Genomic DNA, 6,169 nt, shown 5'->3' with positions numbered 1-6,169 from the left:
GCCTCGTTCTGAGCCCCATTGACTTGTATTGAAAAAAAAAAAGTGACTTCCACTATACACAGTGGTGATACGGCGGCTTACAAAAGCCGTTACTTCCTGCCGGAGCAGCACAAACACTCTGAGGGTCTGTGCGCACAGCATCTTTATCAGGCGGATTCCGCCTGTAATTCTTCGTAGTGTTTTCTTAGGGCTTTTTCAGGTGGGTAACTGTAACCCCCCTGAAAAAGCACTAAGAAAACACTACAAAGAATGAGCCTAATGCGCAGCAATGTAGAAGTGTTAGAAGAATTAACATGTTCATTCTTTGGGTGTTTTTTTCATGGAGGTCACTCGCTAGTTAACTTGCAAATTACAAAAAAATAATCTAGAAGCAGAGCTGACGCAAAAATGACAGAAAAACCGCCATGGAAGACGCTTCATGAATAACACCGTCATTTCTGCACTCATTATGTAAAATAGGTTACTTCCATTTTTTTAAAGAAAAGTACGCAGCAAAAAACTCACAAAAACTTATCATGGGAATGTAGCCTTAAAGTGGCTTCCCCAAAAAATGAAAGTGCTATTCCTTTTAACTAGATCAAGGTTTTCGAAAACTGAAGCAGTTAAAAGTAGCAAAAGCCTGAACGTGTGACCAGTAAGGCTATGTGCACACGCTGCGGATTTGTATCTGTGGATCCGCAGGTAAAATGGCCAGATTGGCCAGAGGTTTTCCCCTGCGGTTTGACACCTGGAAAATGGAATAGGTGGCAAACCGCAGCGGAATCCGCAGTGTAAAAACTGCAGCATGTGCACTGCGGATTGTAAATCCCATAGACTTACATGGTATTGTACACTGTCTGCAGAACTGCTGCAGATCCGCAGCGTGTGCACATAGCCTAATGTTGTTTTTACATCGCGGCACACCATGTTCACTTTTTGCTGCTGTTTTTTTTTTTAAGGCAGGTTGCAGACCAAATCCATCTGAGAAAGATGTCGTGAGCACATACCCTTAGGACATGCGCACTGTTTTTCTAAGGCACTTTAAAACGACAACTTTCTAGTTGAAACCATGTCTAGAAATGAATAAATGATCCTTCTTTAGGGAGGTTTTTTTTTTTTAGGACTTTATCATTTACTGAAGATGTTTTGAAGATTTTTTTTTTTCCCGAAGCGTGTTTTTTTTGTAGCCTTCTGATTGGACAGTATCTAGTTTGGACTTGATTCCATCAATAGCTCATTTTTATATAAGTGACAAGCACGTTCATTTTTCCCACCGGTTTTCACTACCTGAAGTAGAAAAACGACTTTTGTTAAACAGCTGCGTTTTTGCAAAATGTAGCACGTCACTTCTTTGAGTGTTTTCAGTGTTTTTGCGGTGTTTTTTCACCTGGGGCAAAAAAAAAAAATGCTGCAAAAATTGCAGGTATCAAGTTTTGGTGCTTTTTTGGTGCCATAACCTGATGAAGCTGAATCACGTTACTTTTTTATGCACTAAACTTTATCGGCGTGCACAAGAGACAAATGTGCCCTGACAAAAACGCAGCAAAACATGCAGCAAAACCTGCTTTTTTTTACATTGCTCTTTTACTGCCAAGAGAGCAGGTTTTGCCTGCTGGGAAAAAAAAAACTGCAGGAAAAAAAAAAACTGCAGCAAAAAGCAACGTGTGAACATAGCCTTAATCATCCTCATGTTCCTAAATTGTTATCAGCTGATTTCAAGAGAAATCCAGGTCCTGATTTAATACACTGCTCAAATTGAAATTACAACACCAAGAGGGAAAGAAGCGCACCGCTCCCCCTGGCTCACGTGCCCGTAGTGACGGCGTGCTCTGTCACTATAGGTGGGATGCCTCTGGCTCTAATTTCACGCTTATCCTAAAGGGTCACATACTTTTGCCACTCACAGACGTGATATTGGATATTTTTTTCCTCTTTTAAAAAAAAAAGTCTACATTTTTGTCTTGTTGGATTTGGTTCTTTTTCAGCTTTTAAACCTTGTGTGAAAATCTGATCAATTTAGATCAAATTTATGTTGAAATATGAAAAATTCTGGAGGGTTCACTAACTTTCTCTGGTAACAGGAGTGCAGGTGAGCGTGGCTATAGATGATATGAAGGGCGGCAGCAGATCCTACCCGGGCGAGGCTGCGGTTTATTGATGGTCACACACTGATAATCCTCACATGATTATGAGAAGTAAACAGAACATAAAAGAGGCGATTAGATCTGGTAATTTCCAGGCGGCTTTATTACAGCGAACGGTTTATCAATCAGGATTGTGGATTGTTTTTGGACTCTTCTCAACTTCCTGCTTCAGCTTTGATAAATTGCATTCTATTCCCATAAAACTTACTTGGGACTACAGGAACCGTGTTATAAATCTGGATGAAGAAATAAAAGAAGTTTCCAAAATTGTGCGGGATTCCTAAATCACTGATCCTGTCTGAGGATGAGACCTGTCATGTAGGTATATTTTGCTATCCAATGGGACATCAGAACGCGCTGATTATACATTCACAGACAAGTCAAAGGACAATAATTTCCACTTAATAGATTTATTACAGTGTTCAAAAATCTACATATCTACATTGATACAGGAAAGATGTATATCTTTGTACCGTGTTAGCCAGTAGATAGAAAAATATTCAGGATTGAGAGTCCTCAGTAGTTGATACCTTTTAATGGCTAACTGAAAAGATGGTAATACATTGCAAGCTTTCGAGACTACTCAGGTCTCTTCATCAGGCTAGACTAATACAAAATCTGAAGTCACATATTTATGCACAATACAGCCTAGAAAAAATGCAATAGATAAGACAAGTGACGTGAAGCAGAACTATCAATATGGGAGAGGGAGAAACATAAATATAAACATTGGACCAGTTCATAGATAAGGAGTCTGGATGTTTTATGGTCCTCTGATTGGGGTCTAGTTCTGTGTTGCCCTGCAAGGCTTTAAAAGGAAATTCCTTAATTGATGTAAAAAGACATAAATCCATGCGACACATTCATTCCAGCACTGAGAGTGTCAAAGTTCGTCATAAATTTGTACTCCCAAACTCGTCTCTCTATCTGAGATGTGAAGTTACCTTTCAATACCAGTAATTTCATATCCATGCTGCTGTGATCAGGGATACAGAAATGTTTTGCCACAGGTAGATCCATTCTTTTTTCTCTTATTGTGTGACGATGAGCATTCATCCTTGTTCTAAGCTTTTGCCCTGTCTCCCCCACATACAGACCCCCAGTTGGACATTTAGTACAAATAATTAAGTACACCACATTAGATGTAATGCAGGTGAAAGTACCTGGGATCTTGTACAAGATCCCAGGTACTTTCACCTGCATTACATCTAATGTGGTGTACTTAATTATTTGTACTAAATGTCCAACTGGGGGTCTGTATGTGGGGGAGACAGGGCAAAAGCTTAGAACAAGGATGAATGCTCATCGTCACACAATAAGAGAAAAAAGAATGGATCTACCTGTGGCAAAACATTTCTGTATCCCTGATCACAGCAGCATGGATATGAAATTACTGGTATTGAAAGGTAACTTCACATCTCAGATAGAGAGACGAGTTTGGGAGTACAAATTTATGACGAACTTTGACACTCTCAGTGCTGGAATGAATGTGTCGCATGGATTTATGTCTTTTTACATCAATTAAGGAATTTCCTTTTAAAACCTTGCAGGGCAACACAGAACTAGACCCCAATCAGAGGACCATAAAACATCCAGACTCCTTATCTATGAACTGGTCCAATGTTTATATTTATGTTTCTCCCTCTCCCATATTGATAGTTCTGCTTCACGTCACTTGTCTTATCTATTGCATTTTTTCTAGGCTGTATTGTGCATAAATATGTGACTTCAGATTTTGTATTAGTCTAGCCTGATGAAGAGACCTGAGTAGTCTCGAAAGCTTGCAATGTATTACCATCTTTTCAGTTAGCCATTAAAAGGTATCAACTACTGAGGACTCCCATATCTACATTGGGCATCATTGTTCTGTCACCACCTGGTGGCCATTTGGAGTACTGCATTTATGAGCTGCATTTCACTTTAAATACCACCACCAATAGATCTTCACCAGTTCATAAAGATTTTGAGATGGAATGGCTGTCTGGCCACAGAGACTAACATACTAGGGCTCACTAAAAAGTTTCATAGTTCTAGGTAGGTTGTGAATAATTGCTTGAGGTCCCAGCTTGACTGCCACAATTATGAGAACTCAGATCCAGTTTTCCCTGATCAAATGGTGGTCAAGCATGCGCGATGCTGATTCATCATTAATGGTCCATGGGGCTGATGGAGTTCTGTACTTGGCTATCTCCATCACTCCCGTAGTCTTTGAACGGAGTGGCATTTCGTATGGCGTGCTAGTCACACATGAGACAAGACCCCTGTTCATGTGATGGAGGGCAATTGTGTCAGTAGGACCCTGTGCAATCAGTCATCACCCATCCTAAATAAAGGATTATTTTTGTGGAAAATCCCTATAAAACTTGGGTCACTGACAGTAACTTGGTCGACTCTACGCCCAGAAATGGAGATCACCGGAGGTCTCCCGGCCTATGTCTGCTTCATCACAGACGATATGATGTGAGCATAGGCCCAGATTTTTTTTTGCACTGCAGTTTTGATGAAGGGTGCACTGGAGTAAGATGGGCCAAAAAGAAATTAAGGACAAATGCACCTCTTAGGGTGTGTGCACATGCTGCGGATTCTGCTGCGTATCCGCAGCGGTTTTGGCCCTGCGGATCTGCAGCAGTTTCTGCTGCGGTGTACAGTACCATTATATCCTATGGGAAATGGAAACCGCTGTGCAGACGGTGCAGATTTTTCCGCGCAGATTTGCTGCAGTTTCTAATCTGCAGAAAGAATTGACATGTCACTTCTTTTCTGCGGATTCCGCTGCGGTTTACCATCTCCTCCATTGTAGAGGTGATAAACCGCAGGGCAAAACCACAGGCTAATCCGCAGATACTGCGGATTTTGCAAAATCCGCGCGGATCAATCCGCAGCAGAATCCGCAGCGTGTGCACACAGCCTTAGTGAGGTTGGCGCATCTTTCAACCGTCGTGCGCCATTGCATAAAATGTCGCCAGTAAGCGACCAGCATCTATTTTTGTTGCAATTTACGCTACTTTTGTGCCATAAATTATGATGAATTGGTCAGGTGCGCTTGGCTAAGCCTCATTCGCGAGCTCCAGCCACATAGGAAAAGTTGGAGGGACAGAAATTAAAAATGGCAAAGCTCACAAACTTTTCGCAAAACTTCGAGTTGCACAAAAAAAATAATTACGACGTTTCAAACTGTTTTATGCCATAATGTTGGCAAAAACTGCCCTATAGTCTAGAAAGGCTTTATAGACCTAATGGTGCAGCACACTGCTAAACTGGCTGTATCAACAAAGGGGTTAATGCATTTCTGCCATCTAGTGGCAAAATGTGAAACTACATCACATTGCAGTTCTAACAGCAACACATTTTGGAAAACTAGGAAACTTTCTTTCCGACCCCTGTATGAAGAACCTATGTAATCCACACAGCTGAATGTTTTTTTGTCAATAGGTCAAGGAGCCATTACAGTGATGTGCCATTTTTCTAATCAATTGTTAGAAAAAAAAAAAACGAACCCAAAAACAAAAAATAATGGAGTAAATTCTCACTCTGGTCTGTATCCTGGATCAAACTCGTCAATGTAAATCAATGGCCCCATGAGAAGAGAAAAATGGATAGCGCACGGATGTCATCCGTATTTTATTATTTGACATTTTTTAATTTTATATGAGATTACTGGATTCAGCATAGATTGTAAAAGGACAGACACGCGGATCAAAAATGGATCCAGCATTTGGGAAAAAAAAGAACGGACCTTAGTTACACTGGATCTGTGACTGGCGATTCCTCGCTGTGTTACCGTCCAGGTAGGCGGCTGCGGAGCCGCGATATTCATCATTGTGGTTCTGGGTCATCAGTCATCTGCACCATTAGGCCGCTCGCCTTCTTGGCCTCACATTATAAAAAATGATTAACACTTCTTCCTTGCCCTAACTAGTGGAGCCCGTAGCCAAGGAGTCGGGTGTGGGACTGGACCGGAAGGACATTTGTTTTTATAAGGCCGGGATCACACATGCGAGGAATACGGCCGAGTCTCGCATGTTAATACCCGGCACTGCCGCCGG

This window comes from Dendrobates tinctorius, unplaced genomic scaffold (assembly GCF_039654945.1).
Source record: "Dendrobates tinctorius isolate UK_male_01 unplaced genomic scaffold, ASM3965494v1 ptg000065l, whole genome shotgun sequence".
Taxonomy (NCBI): Eukaryota; Metazoa; Chordata; class Amphibia; order Anura; family Dendrobatidae; genus Dendrobates; species Dendrobates tinctorius.
The sequence above is the reverse complement of the archived record's forward strand: the minus strand, read 5'-3'. Positions refer to the sequence as shown.